Source organism: Somniosus microcephalus, chromosome 23 (assembly GCF_052327205.1).
Source record: "Somniosus microcephalus isolate GS21.2 chromosome 23, FLI_Smic_1.0, whole genome shotgun sequence".
NCBI lineage: Eukaryota > Metazoa > Chordata > Chondrichthyes > Squaliformes > Somniosidae > Somniosus > Somniosus microcephalus.
In genome coordinates, this window is record NC_141009.1 from 60,991,204 (window position 1) to 61,007,004 (window position 15,801).

Genomic DNA, 15,801 nt, shown 5'->3' on the forward strand with positions numbered 1-15,801 from the left:
CGTCCCGCTGTCTTCAACAACGTCCGCCGATGTGGCTCGGGCGTTCATCAGCACTTGGGTCGCCCGGTTCAGCGCCCCATCTGACATTTCCTCCGACCGGGGGCCCCAGTTCATGTCGGAGCTCTGGAACGCTGTCGCCCGAGGCCTCGGGTTGAGACTCCACCGCACCACAGCATACCACCCTCAGGCTAACGGACTATGTGAACGGTTTCATCGCTCCATGAGGGCCGCGCTCCGGGCCAGCCTCCGGGACGGCAGTTGGATCAACAGACTCCCGTGGGTCATGCTGGGACTCAGGACCGCCCCCGAGGCGGACCTCCAGTCCTCGTCTGCCGAGCTCGTCTACGGACAGCTGCTGCGGGTTCCTGGGGATTTTGTCCCCAACGCAACGGAACCTTGGTCCGCAGCCTGTCAGCGGTCCGACCTTCTGGACAACGCCAAAGTTTTCACACCGGTGCCCACGTCGCAGCCCCACGTTCCGCTCAACCTTCATGCGGTGGAGTATGTTTTCGTCCGCCACGACGCCCACTGGGGACCTCTTCAGCCACCCTACGATGGACCATTCCGCGTCCTGGAAACCGGGGACAAGACCTTCGTAGTCGATGTCGGCGGTAAGCCGGACTGCATTTCCATGGACCGTCTTAAGCCGGCCCACCTGGATCTGGACCAACCCGTTGAGTTGGCACAGCCCCCGAGGCGGGGCCGACCTCCGGTTTCTGCACCCTCAGTCCACCACCGAGCGCCCGAGGTCCCTCCGACGAACCCCCCCCCGGTCCCCGCCCCGGAATTGAGGAGCCGTTCCGACCGTGTGATCCGGCCCCCCCAACGACTGACATTGCCAGTGCTAGTGAATTCTGGGGGGACGTATGTGGCGGAGACCACATCGGGACAATAACACAATTCACAATGCATAGCCAATGTTGTTATATGTACCTAAACACAATTCACTATGTATAGCCAATGTTGTTATATGTACGTACGTGGTTGGGTTAGCGGGGCAGGGTCCCTTTAAGAGCGTCGGTAGCGTGATGACATCATGTGTCAGTAGCGTGACCAGTAAACTTTTTTTTAAACCTCTAATACTTTCAGCAGCTGAGACACCTACAACAAGACCACAGCTAAAGCCCCTTCAGCCGCCCAGCAAGAGGTACAAGGCTGTGCCTGGCCAAATATGTCCCTTCCATTGCCAGCCGCCAATCAGGCCAGGAGTCGAGAGGAGGGGATCAAACCCATGACTTTTGGACTTCTAGCCAGCATGCAACAGAAGGGGAAGAAAACAACCGATGTAAAATTGAAAGACAGTCCTTGAGCTCGGAGACGTTACTGAATGTCTAGCCAGCAGGGATGGTGGCTCATCCAACGCTGATGCTGCCCTCGTGTTCGAGCCAGGACTCAGCACCTGTCCTGTCTCGGTAGGGTTGAGGTGGGTCTGGAGAAACTCAGACACAAACATCCAGGATGGAGCTGATTCATTTTAGCTGAACCTGGATTCTTGTACTCCACCTCACCCAGCTCCTCCTCCAGATCGATCTCACCCATCATCACATTGCCAAATAAGGCAAGTATGGGCCCACTCCTTCAAAATCCAATATACCTTCAAAAGCACACCTCACCCAGTCCCCCCAATGCTGTGACCATAGCCAGTCCCCCCAACGCTGTGACCATAGCCAGTCCACCCCAAAGCTGTGACCATAGCCAGTCCACCCCAAAGCTGTGACCATAACCAGTCTCCCCAAAGCTGTGACCATAGCCAGTCTCCCCAATGCTGTGACCATAGCCAGTCTCCCCAATGCTGTGACCATAGCCAGTCTCCCCAACACCGTGACCATAGCCAGTCTCCCCAACACCGTGACCATAGCCAGTCCACCCCAAAGCTGTGACCATAACCAGTCTCCCCAATTCTGTGACCATAGCCAGTCCACCCCAACGCTGTGACCATAGCCAGTCTCCCCAATGCTGTGACCATAGCCAGTCCCCCCAATGCTGTGACCATAGCCAGTCTCCCCAATGCTGTGACCATAACCAGTCTCCCCAATGCTGTGACCATAGCCAGTCTCCCCAACACCGTGACCATAGCCAGTCTCCCCAACACCGTGACCATAGCCAGTCCACCCCAAAGCTGTGACCATAACCAGTCTCCCCAATTCTGTGACCATAGCCAGTCCCCCCAATGCTGTGACCATAGCCAGTCCCCCCCAATGCTGTGACCATAGCCAGTCTCCCCAATGCTGTGACCATAGCCAGTCCCCCCAATGCTGTGACCATAGCCAGTCTCCCCAATGCTGTGACCATAGCCAGTCTCCCCAATGCTGTGACCATAGCCAGTCTCCCCAACGCTGTGACCATAGCCAGTCTCCCCAATGCTGTGACCATAGCCAGTCCCCCCAATGCTGTGACCATAGCCAGTCCCCCCAATGCTGTGACCATAGCCAGTCTCCCCAATGCTGTGACCATAGCCAGTCCCCCCCAATGCTGTGACCATAGCCAGTCTCCCCAATGCTGTGACCATAGCCAGTCCCCCCAATGCTGTGACCATAGCTAGTCTCCCCAATGCTGTGACCATAGCCAGTCCACCCCAATGCTGTGACCATAGCCAGTCCACCCCAATGCTGTGACCATAGCCAGTTCCCCCAATGCTGTGACCATAGCCAGTCCACCCAATGCTGTGACCATAGCCAGTCTCCCCAATGCTGTGACCATAGCCAGTCTCCCCAATGCTGTGACCATAGCCAGTCTCCCCAATGCTGTGACCATAGCCAGTCTCCCCAATGCTGTGACCATAGCCAGTCCCCCCAATGCTGTGACCATAGCCAGTCTCCCCAATGCTGTGACCATAGCCAGTCTCCCCACAATGCTGTGACCATAGCCAGTCTCCCCAATGCTGTGACCATAGCCAGTCTCCCCAATGCTGTGACCATAGCCAGTCCCCCCCAATGCTGTGACCATAGCCAGTCCCCCCCAATGCTGTGACCATAGCCAGTCTCCCCAATGCTGTGACCATAGCCAGTCTCCCCAGTGCTGTGACCATAGCCAGTCTCCCCAATGCTGTGACCATAGCCAATCCACCCAATGCTGCGACCATAGCCAGTCTCCCCAATGCTGTGACCATAGCCAGTCCACCCACAAATACCAGCACCACCTCTAGGCAAACCCACAATACTGTGACCACACTTAGTCCACCCCAGGTCCCATACACACCCCGTCCTCCTGGCCGATACTGTAACCACACGCAGCTCATCACTCAATACAGCAACGCAAATGCAGCCTTGAAGCGTGTGGGGTGTGGGGTGTGGGGAAGGAGGACGACATGGGCTTGAATCAGATCCATTCTCTTTATTTCTGCCAGCACTCTCCAGGGTTAATTTCAACCGAGGTGACGAATGTGTGATATGGCTTTCTTCATACGTTAACTCAATTCAATCTCCACATCATAACAAATGCTCAACAACCTCCATTTTTGGTGGCTTCCATCTCCGGATGAAAATTCCAGGAGCACAAAAATATAAACACAACTATGTGAACAAACTATCAAAGTGAAACCACGCCAGCCACGTTCACTTCTCGTGTTGAATCTAATATGGAAGATTTCAAAATCCCAAAAGAGTAACTGAAGATTCATTCTTTTCCCTACAGCTCCAGCACTGAGCATCTCCTGAACTGCCCACAGAGGCAACGTCTGGAAGATTCCACTCTTACATATTTAGGTTGGTCGCAAATAGCTTCTGGGGTCCAGTGGCATCAAGCACTGCCGTAAGGGGCCTGAGCATCTTACCTTTAGGGGGAGGGACTCACATGGCCCTATATCTACATATACAGGGGTGTAACAATAGTGACCCTTGTGACCATAACAGGATAATCATGTCCTTCACACATGTATTTCTTCAAACTCTCCAAAAGCAGATCGAGCAAATACAGCAAGACAAAGCCTGATATGAATCAATCAGCTGCTTTAAGAACGTAAGAAACAGGAGCAGGAGTAGGCCATTCAGCCTTCCGAGCCTGCTCCGTCATTCAATAAGATCATGGCTGATCTTCAACCTCAACTCCAATATCCCGCCCGATCTCCATATCCCTTGATTCCGCTAGAGTCCAAAAATCTATCGATCTCAGCCTTGAATATACTCAAAGACTCAGCATCCACAGCCCTCTGGGGCAGAGAATTCCAAAGATTCACAACCCTCTGAGTGAAGAAATTCCTCCTCATCTCAGTCCTAAATGGCCGACCCCTTATCCTGAGACTGTGACCCCTGGTTCTAGACACTCCAGCCGGGGGAAACAACCTCTCAGCATCTACCCTGTCAATCCCCTTCAGAATCTTGTATGTTTCAATGAGATCACCTCTCATTCTTCTAAACTCCAGAGAGTATCGGCCCATTCTACACAATCTCTCCTCATAGGACAGCCCCCTCATCCCAGGAATCAATCTAGTGAACCTTCGTTGCACCGCCTCCAAGGCAAGTATATCCTTCCTTAGGTAAGGAGATCAAAACTGTGCACAGTACTCCAGGTATGGACTCACCAAAGCCCTGTACAATTGAGGCAAGACTTACCTCTTCTAGCTCAACTCCACCTTCTCGCCCTATCCCCATATCCCTTGGTTCGCTTAGTATCCAAAAATCTATTGATCTCCGTCTTGAATATACTCAGCGACTGAGCATCCACAGTAAAGGAAACCTACAGGACAGCAGCGAGTAGTTGTGATCAGACTCACTTAATTCAAACAGTACAACCCACCTTGGTGTAAAAACACAAAATAAACACGTCATGCTTCCCCACACCAATGAACACTGGAACAGGCCATTCAGCCCCTTGAGCCTGTTCAGTCATTCAATCAGATCATGGCTGACCTGTACCTCAACTCCATATTCCTAGATACCCGACCAAACAAAATTCTATCGCTCTCAGACCCTCAGCATCCACAGCCTTTTGGGGAGAGTGTTCCAGATTTCCACTACAGTTTGTATGAAAAAGTGCTTCCTGATTTCACTCCTAAATGGCCGAGCCCTAATATTAAGATTACGTCCCCTTGTTCTAGACTCCCCCGCCAAAGGAAATACTACCCGATCAAATCCTTTTAACATTTTAAACACTCGATCAGATCACCCTTTAATCTTCTAAACTCAAGGGAATACAAGCCAAGTTTATGCAATCTGTCCTCATAATTTAAGCCCCGGTGTCATTCTGGTCAATCTGCGCTGCATCCCCTCCGAGGCCAATATATCCTGCCCGAGGTGCGGAGCCCAGAACTGAACGCAGTGTCCAGATGGGGTCTGGCCGAAGCTCGAAACAACTGAAGCACAACTTGCTCCCCTTTGTGTTCCAGCCCCCTTGAAACAAAGGCCAACATTTAATTTGCCTTTTTGATTACTTTTTGTACCTGTCCATTAGCTTTTCATGATTTGTGTAATTTGTGGATACTTGGAAAATTGGAGCTTTCAAGACTGCGATAGACCACGACCTCTCCACTGCCTCTGTTGCCAGACTGCTTGTCCAACATTCGGTCCAGGATGAGTTGAAAGTTCCTCAAATTAAATATTTTGGGAAGACCAAAGCCATCATCTTCAGCCCCCGCCACAAACTCTACGAGCTACTGATTCCATCCCCCTTGCTGGCCACTGCCTCAGGCTGAACCAAACTGCTCGCAACTTCGGTGACCAATTTGACACTGAGCTGAGCTTCCGACCCATATCCTTTCCATCACTAAGGCCACTGTACTCCATAATATCTCCTTGTCTATGCCCCTGTCTCAGCCCATCTGCTGTTTAACCCCTCATCCATACTTTGGTTACCTCCAGACTCAACTATTCCAAGTCTCTCCTGGCCGGCCTCACATCATCCACCCTCCATAAACTTGAACTGATTCAAAACTCTGCTGCCCGTATCCTAACTCGCACCAAGTCCCGTTCACCCATCAACTCCGTGCTTGCCTACCTACATTGGCTCCCGATCCAGCAAAGCCTCGATTTTAAAATACTCCTCCTAGTGTTCACAAAACCACCTACATCATAAGAACATAAGAATTAGGAGCAGGAGTAGGCCATACAGCCCCTTGAGCCTACTCTGCCACTCAGTAAGATCATGGCTGATCTTCGATCTCAATTCAAAACAGGAGCAGGAGTAGGCCATACGGCTCCTCGAGCCTGCTCCGCCATTCAATAAGATCATGGCTGATCATCGACCTCAACTCCACTTTCCCGCCCGATCTCCATATCCCTTGATTCCCCTAGAGTCCAAAAATCTATCGATCTCAGCCTTGAATATACTCAACAACTGAGCATTCACAGCCCTTTGGGGCAGAGAATTCTAAAGATTCACAACCCTCTGAGTGAAGAAATTCCTCCTCATCGCAGTCTTAAAAGGCTGACCCCTTATCCTGAGACTATGCCCCCTAGTTCTAGACACTCCAGCCAGGGGAAACAACGGCCCCGATTTTCGGCTTGTGTGGGAAATGGTCGGGTTTCCCCGAATGTGGGGTTTCTGACACACATAAAAAAGTGTCAGCCAGCTCCACGCAATTTTCCCTCAAGTGGCCAATTAATTCCCAGCATGTGGGAAGCCTTGCTATTTATCCAATTCGAGTCAGAAATCCCCACAGTATGATGTCATAATTCGTGGTGCTTTCAAGGTCCATAGCAAGCACTGCATCCTCTGAAGGCTTCCAAACGAACCATACAGGATGGCAGAGGCGCCTGCAGCAGCTGTGGCCAGTGCCAGACCCCAAGCTGCCTCCAAATTCGACGAGGCTTCACTGCAGGCATTATTGGATGGGGTAAGGGCCCACAGGGAGGTCCTCTTCCCTAGGTCAGGGAGGAAGAGGCCTCCCACTGAGACCAATCCTGCATGGATGCAGGTGTCAGAAGATGCCAACTCGCTGGGAGTCACCAGAAGAACCTTGGCATTACATCTCTAATTCCTTCCTTTACTCCCTCACAGTACCACCCAGAGCCCCCGTCCTCACTGTGGAGGAGGAAGAGGCTGTGCAGCCAGACTCCTCAGAGGAAGCTCCAACCTCTGAGGGTGCAGCGTCAGCAGAAGTAAGCGCACCCAGCACCAGCGCAGACACCCGCGCTTCGGGGGGACCTTCGGGACATAGAGTAGTGTTGTCACCTGGTGTTTCACAGCTCACAAGTGAGCCTCAGCAGATTCTGGAGGCAGGGACAGCAGTGGAGGGTCCTCGTCGGAGGGCGCAGGACTCTGCCAGCTCAGCTCAGCTGCGCTGCATGTCGACCCTCTGCCTCTGGGTCCATCCGCAAGAGAAGAGGTGATGGATCTCCATGCACAGATGCAGGAGTCTCTGGCAGGTTTTGTCTCCAGGGTCGCTGTGAGTGTGGAGCGAATGGAGGAGTCCATAGCGACCATGAGCAGAGCCTTTGTGGAGTCATTGGCGCATGAACGCATCACCATGGAAAGGTTGGCAACCTCCATGCAGGAGATAACTCGCCAGGGTACGGAAAACATGGTGAGTGCTCATAAGAGAATGACATCTCTTGAGGAGCGTTGGCCATCTGTTGAACAGAGAAACCAGATCTTCATGGAAGTCCTTCTGAGTAGGACTGCCAGTGCAGAAATGGGTCCCACTGGCCCCCTAAAGCGCAGCAAGGTGCTCTCAATCCACTTCCAAGCACTGGCCCCTTCTGGCCTGTGCAGCTTCAGGTGAGTGAGCAGCAGCCTGGTGCTCCTGGTGCTCATCATGCTGTTCCTGGTTCTGCTGCTGCCACCTCTGCTGTTGGAGATCCTCTAATGCCAGGAATGGAATGTTCCAAAGGCCTCCCATGCTTCTGGCAGATGCCTCCGCTGAGGGGGCGCTGAGTTAGGGTGGTGAGAGGGGCTTCCCAGGAGCTCACACTGGAGAAGTGTGTGAGGCTCCAACTTTCTACAGCTGTTCCTAAGCCTTCAAAAAGTTCCCCCAAGCCTTCATCAACGAGGTCCTGCAGCCTGCAAATGCTGCCTCTTTAAATCTCTTCAGTCCTCATTGACCTGCAGCTGACAGCAAGCAAGCCAACTGTTTGCATGCCAGCTCTCATCAGTGGGGTTCCCCGCAGGCGTATTTGATGTGGGGAAAGCCCCAAAGTCGCATCGACCCTGGAAAATCTACCTCAACAAGGAGATAATTGCTCATTACTGCTCCGACGACCAGTCCCGCCAGCGGCGGCCGGGACTGAGGCAGGTCGCGTAGAAACGGCGGTCCGAAAGTCGGACGGGGCAGGGAATCAGGCCGGGGGGGGGTGGTCCCGACCCGCTTTTTCGCCGATTTTTGGCCCCCGGCCGCCTGGAAAGCCGCCGGACGGCGGCCAGAAAATCGACCCCATCCTCTCAGCATCTACCCTGTCAATCCCCTTCACAATCTGGTATGTTTCAATGAGGTCATTTCTCATTCTTCTAAACTCGAGAGAGTATAGGCCCAATCTACTCAATCTCTCCTCATATGACAACTCTCTCATCCCAGGGATCAATCTAGTGAACCTTCGTTGCACCGCCTCTAAGGCAAGTATATCCTTCCTCAGATAAGGAGACCAAAACTGTGCCCAGTACTCCCGGTGTGGTCTCACCAAGGCCCTGTACAATTGTAGCAAGACTTCCTCACTCTTATACTCCAACCCCCTTGCAATAAAGGCCAACAGGCCATTTGCCTTCCTTATTGCTTGCGGTACCTGCACATTAACTCTGTGTGTCTTGTACTAGGACACCCAAATCTCTCTGAACACCAACATTTAATCGTTTCTCACCATTTAAAAAAATAATCTGCTTTTGTATTGTTCCTACCGAAGTGAATCACCTCACATTCCCCCACATTATGGCCTAGAAATTCAGTTGGTTGCGCCAGCCGTTAGCGCCTTAGGAGGAGTAGATGTCGGGCGCTAGGCGGCTAGCGCCCGGGCGCAGCGCGATCAGCGCCTCGCCCCAACTTCACTAGAGATTTAGCGGCGGCGCAAAGTCTTTGCGCGCACTCAGCTGCGCGCGCAGATCATGACGTCATTTCCTCGTGCAACGCCCTTTGTGCACCCCGAACCGGAACTTCAGTGGCGCCGCCCCATTGTGCGCCTGGCGCCCCTAGCGACTGTTAGAGTGGAACGGTGCTCAGCCGATGCGGGGCGCGGGGGGCGCAAATTAAAGGGCACTCCTCCTGCACTATAAAAGGCTGCCATTTCGCAGCACTCCTTCTTGAGAAACGGATCTTTGGAGAGAGACCAAGGTAGATAGCTTTCTGCTTTGGCCCAACACTTGGACAGGTACTTCTGGCTTCAGGCCACAGCTTTCCACTAGTCTTTGCCTTCATTGACATCTCATTGTTTGCCAGCATATTATGGGGGCTGCAATGGGTGTCAACGCTGGCTTTCTCAATTACATCCAAAGGGCTCACAGACGCCGTGAGAGAGTGGCAGCCCTGGCTAGACGGAGAGGGGGCAACAGGCATCGGCAAAGGAGGCCTTACCCACCCAGGGTATACCGCCAGCAGTTTTCCTATCTCAACATGTCTGAGGAGCAGTGTGTTCGGAGGCTGCGATTCAGAAGGGACGTGGTCACAGAGATCTGCCAGCTGCTTGGCGGTGATCTGCAGCCACAGCTGAGGAGCAGGAGATCTCTGTCGGTGGCAGTGAAGGTGACGGTGGCTCTCAACTTCTATGCCACCGGCTCCTTCCAATCCGCTGCTGGGGACATTGCCAACATCTCCCAGTTCGCCGTGCATTGCTGCATCCGCCAGGTCACCAATGCCCTTTTCAAAAGGAGACGTCAGTTCATCTCCTTCTCCATGGCCCTTGCCAAGCAGCAACAGCGTGCAATGGGCTTTGCAGCATTCGCGGGCTTCCCCATGGTGCAGGGCGCCATTGACTGCACGCATGTGGCTTTGCGGGCACCTCTGGAGAATGCCGAGGATTACCGCAACCGAAAGGGCTACCATTCGCTGAACGTCCAGCTGGTGTGTGACCACAGGCAGCTCATCCTAGCTGTCAATGCCCGCTTTCCAGGCAGCAGCCACGATGCCTTCATCCTGCGCCAGACTTCTCTGGCAGACATGTTCCAGGCCCAGCCTCACCCACGAGGATGGCTTATCGGGGACAAAGGCTATCCTTTGTGTACCTGGCTGATGACCCCGCTCCGTGCGCCCAGCACCCCTGCTGAAGAGGGATACAACGAGAGCCATCAAGCGACCAGGAACATCATCGAACAAACAATCGGCATCCTGAAGCAAAGGTTCCGCTGTCTGGATCGTTCCGGTGGAGCCCTACAATATTCGCCGGAGCGAGTCTCCCATTTCGTGGTCGTTTGCTGCATGCTGCACAACCTGGCTATCCGCAGGACTCAGGCACTGCCACCAGAGATTGGAGGACCACCTCAGGAGGGGGAGGAGGAGGAGGAGGAGGAGGACCAGCACAGGAGGGAGGCACAAAGTGCAAGGGCCGCCCGTCGCCGGCTTATTGAACGTCGGTTCTAGGCCCCCTCTCAGGGAATGGCTTGTGCCAATGTCAGCAGATGAATGTAGCCGCTCCACAAGCTCTCAGCCGAGCAGGGCAACCAGGATTTAACCAAAAAACCATGCACACTGCAATTTAACCACAATAATTTATTGAAAACCTCTGCCCTTCCCACATTACATGCTCATGTGGAGAAGGCCCCTCCAAAAACACAAAACTACCAGTCTCGGCCTTACAAAAAGAAAGAAAGACACCAGTCTCGGCCTTACAAAAACACAACAGGCATTTGAGCATACCTTCTACTTTTTGCCCTGCAAGGGCGATGCCTTTCGCATCCTTGCCTGGCCCCTGCCCGCCCTGCAGCTCCTCCTCAATGGGAGCCCAGTGGCTGCAGCAAGGCTGGGGGAAGGCTGCTGAGGGGCAGATGGCGTGATGGCAGATGCCCTTGGGGGTCGGCCTGCACCAGCTCTGGCCTTGGAGTGGCCGGCTGCTGACTGCTCCAACTCTGGCTGGGCGGCAGCAGTCTGTCCAGCGGCTCGTGGCAGCTGCAATGGCGGAGTGGCAGTGTCAGCTGCAGGAATGGTGCCAACCTGGCAGATCGCAGGTGCTCGCTGGTCGCCTGATACAGTGGCACTCGCACGGGCCAGCACTGCAGCATGTGCAGCAAACAGCTGAAGAACAGACTGCTGGGCTGCTGCTGCGCGGCGGGTGCCCTGGCGATGCCTGGCTGATCCAGCGAGGGTGGCAGCAGTTAGTGCCCATGTGGCCCTGGTCTGTGTCCACATGACACCAGCCAGTGAATGGATGGCACGACTGAGCACTTGGCTAGAAGCCGACTGTGCTGCCGCGAAGTCCTGCAGACTCCTGGCCTGTGCTGCACTGAATTGTTCCAGACTCCTGGCCTGTGCTGCACTGAATTGTTCCAGACTCCTGGCCTGTGCTGCTCCGAATTGCTGCACACTTCTTGACAGAGACTCTATGGAGTCAGGCATCCTTGCCACTGCAGCCATGAGCTCAGTGTGCCTGCGCTCAGCCTGGACGGCCATTTCCTCTAGGAGGCGCACCTCCTCTGCGCTGACCGTCGCAGGACTGGAGGCTGCACTCACCCTCTGGGGAGAAGCCCGCCGAGCTTCCCCACCCCTCCCGCGTTGCTGCAGGCCGCTGGGCCCCGGAGCTTCAATCTCCTCCGACCCTTCCCCCCGGCTCCCCTCCAGGGAAGACGTGTCCCCTACATCGCCATGGGCTGGCGCGGCTGAGGGTGGCACTGATGGGCCGGCTTCCTCTTCCTCCTCCTCGTCTTCCGAAGGGCTGACAGTGGCAGCTTGAGGGCCCGCCTCCTCACCTGGTGATTCACCATCTGAAAGCAGGAAGCCACAAGAGTAGCTTTTTAGAGTGAGGACAGGGCGGCAGCGAGGGAGGCATGAGTGGTGCCATTCACCGCATTGGTCGGACAGTGGCAAAGGATGCTGATCTCATGCGCAAGTGGCACGAGAGAGGTCCAAAAGGTGATGCCCTTACCATTGGTGCCCAGAACAGGGTCGGCATCTCCACTGGCGACGGGGCCAATCAGCCGGCCTGCCATAATGCGCTCCACATGCTGGTCGAGGTCGGAGAGCTCTTTGAGGTCAGGACGGCCTCCCCCGGTCTCAGTTCAGTTGCGCCGGTTGTGCGCCACCTTGGCCTGCAAGAGAAAGGACGGCCTCTAAGTACAGTGTGAAGCCCTGATCTTGTCTGCACTGCCTCCCATGGTCGAATAGCTTGTACAGTGTGTAGCCCTGATCTTGTCTGCACTGCCTCCCATGGTCGAATAGCTTGTACAGTGTGTAGCCCTGATCTTGTCTGCAATGCCTCCCATGGTGGAATAGCTTGTACAGTGTGTAAAGTGCTGAATGTGCAAGTGATTTTCATGCCAGTCCCATAGCTGCTGGATGAGGGCTGGCCATTAGGGCTTTCAGGTCCCTTTGCCCATAAAGTGAGGTGCACATGCAAGGATGAGGAGGACACTGGAAAGGGTACTCACCCTGACAACCTGAGTGAGGTCGTTGAACTTCTTCCGGCATTGCACAGGAGTCCTGGCAACCACGCTGTTAGAAGACACCCTATTGGAGACCTCCCTCCAGGCTTTCCGGTAGGCGCTGGGCAGCGGCCTCTTGCCACCTTCTGGAAACAGAACATGGCGCCTGCGCTCCACTCCGCCAACCAGCAGCCTCAGGTCACCGTCGCTGAAGCGCTGCGCTCTCTCCCTGGCCTTCTCCATAGCCCTGGGCGTTGTGCAGGTGAAGCTGAAGTGGTCAGGCCTAGGTTGAGGGCTGCAGTGTGCAGGGCGTGGCAGGCAAACAAATCCACCCTCCCCCTTTAAGAGCTGACCGGTGCCAGAGTGTCTGCCGTCAATCAAGAACTCGCCGCACCGGTGCTGCGCCCGGCCTCGGGGCTATCGCTCAGCACCGCCGGCTTAGCGCCTAAAGATAGTCGTGCATCGCCTGTTTTAGCGCAGCAGCAACCTCTTGGGGCAATGCAACTGAATATCGGCGAAGGGGGCGTGACTTTGCGCCGGGCGCAAACTTTAGCGGCCGCCCGACTTTAGCGCCCCAAAAGTGGCTATACTGAATTTCTAGGCCTATATCCCTTATCTGCCACTTTATGCCCACTCACTTAACCTGTCTACATCCTTTAGCAGGCTCTTTGTGTCCTCACAGCTTACTTTCCCACCTAGCTTTGTATCATCAGCAAACTTGGTCCCTTCATCTAAGTCATTAATATAGATTGTAAATAGCTGAGGCCCAAGCACTGATCCTTGTGGCACCCCACTAGTTCCAGCCTGTCGATCTGAAAATGACCCGTCTATCCCTACTCTCTGTTTCCTGTCCGTTAACCAATCCTCTATCCATGCTAATACATTACACCCAACCCCATGTGCCCTTATCTTGCATAACAACCTTTTATGTGGCACCTTATTGAATGCCTTTTGGAAATCCAAATATACTACATCCACTGGTTTCCCTTTATCTACCCTGTTAGTTACATCCTCAAAACACTAATAAATTTGTCAAACGCAATTTCCCTTTCATAAAACCATGTTGACTCTGCCTAATATTTGATTTTCTAAGTGCCCTGATACCACTTCCTTAATAATGGATCACAGCATTTTCCCCGACTACTGATGTCAGGCTCACTGGCCTATAATTTCCTGTTTTCTCTCTCCCTCCTTTCTTGAATAGTGGGGTTACATTTGCTACCTTCCAATTTGCTGAATCTAGGGACTTTTGGAAGATCACAATCAATGTATCCACTATCTCTGCACCTCTTTTAGAGCCCTAGGATGTAGGCCATCAGGTTCAGGGGATTTATCGGCTTTTAGTCCCATTATTTTCGCAAGTACTTTTTTCTCGACTGATATTAATTACTTTAAGTTCCTCATTCTCATTAGCCCCTTGGTTCCCCACTATTTTTGGTTACTTTGTGTCTTCCACTGAAGACAGGTACAAAATATTTGTTTAAAGTCTTTGCCATTTCCTTGTTCGCCAATATAATTTCTCCTGTCTCAGCCTCTAAGGGACCAATGCTTGCTTTTGCTACTCTCTTCCTTTTTACATACTTGTAGAAGCTCTTACAATTTGTATTTATATTTTTTGCTAATTTACTCTCATTCTATTTTCTCTTTCTTTTTTAATCAGTTTTTTGGTCATCCTTTGCTGGTTTCTAAAGCTCTCCCAATCCTCAGGCTTACTACTATTCTTTTGCAACATTATAAGCCTCTTCTTTGAATCTAATGCTATCCTTAACTTCTTTAGTTAACCACGGATGATCATTTTTCCCCATGAAGTTTTTATTTTTCACTGGAATGTATATTTGTTGAGAATTTTGGAATATTTCTTAAATGTTTGCCACTGCTTATCTACCGTCATACCTTTTAATCTAATTTCTCAATGTAGATTAGGCAATTAGCCAACTCACCCCACATATCTATGTGTATGGCTTTGTTTAAGTTTTAAACTCTAGTTTCAGACTTAAGAATGTCACTCTCAATTCCACCATATTATGGTCACTCTTCCCTAGAGGATCCTTTACTATGAGATTACTAATTAGGCCTGTTTCATTACACAAGATCTGAAAAAGCCTGTTCCCTGGTTGGTTCCATTGTAGAACGTATTGTTCATGGAAGATGTCTCGAATGCATTCCATGAACTCGTGCTCTAGACTACCATTGCCAATTTGATTTTCCCAATCTATATCAAGATTAACATAACATCCGTAACATCGCCCGTCTCAGCAAATCTGCCATTGAGACTTTCATCCGTGCCTGTGTCATCTCCAGACTCAACCAAGCACAGGAATCAGGAGAAAGGGGGCCAAGAACAAACCATCACCTTGTCTCTACACTGGATCTTAATAACAAGGCCAGCAGGGGTTACAGGCGGGGGGAGAGAGAGAGGACGGGGGGGAGAGAGAGAGAGGACGGGGGGGGAGAGAGAGAGAGGACGGGGGGGAGAGAGAGGACGGGGGAGAGAGAGGGGGAGAGAGAGGGGGGAGAGAGGGGGGGAGAGAGGGGGGGGGAGAGAGGGGGGAGAGAGGAGGGGGAGAGGAGGGGGAATGGGGAGGGGGAGAGGAGGGGGAATGGGGAGGGGGAGAGAGAGGGGGAGGGAGAGAGGGGGGGAGGGAGAGAGAAGGGGGAGGGAGAGTGAGGGGGAAGAGAGAGTGAGGGGGGAGAGAGAGTGAGGGGGAGAGAGAGTGAGGGGGAGAGAGAGTGAGGGAGAGAGAGTGAGGGGGAGGGAGATTGAGGGGGAGGGAGAGAGAGAGAGGGGGGTGGGAGATTGAGGGGGGAGGGAGATTGAGGGGGGAGGAGATTGAGGGGGGAGGGAGATTGAGGGGGGAGGGAGATTGAGGGGGAGGGAGATTGAGGGGGAGGGAGATTGAGGGGGAGGGAGATTGAGGGGGAGGGAGATTGAGGGGGAGGGTGATTGAGGGGGGAGGGAGATTGAGGGGGGAGGGAGATTGAGGGGGTAGGGAGAGAGAGGGGGGAGGGAGAGAGAGGGGGAGGGAGAGAGAGGGGGGAGGGAGAGAGAGGGGGGAGGGAGATTGAGGGGGGAGGGAGATTGAGGGGGAGGGAGATTGAGGGGGAAGGGAGATTGAGGGGGGAGGGAGATTGAGGGGGGTGGGAGATTGAGGGGGGAGGGAGAGAGAGGGGGGAGGGAGAGAGAGGGGGAGGGAGAGGGAGAGAGAGGGGGGGAGGGAGAGAGTGGGGGGAGGGAGCGAGAGGGGGGGAGAGAGAGGGGGAGAGAGAGGGGGAGAGAGAGGTGGGAGAGAGGGAGGGGAGGGAGAGGAGGGTGAGGAGAGAGAGGGGGAGGGACGGAGAGAGGGGGAGGGGGGGGGAGGGGAGAGGGGAGGA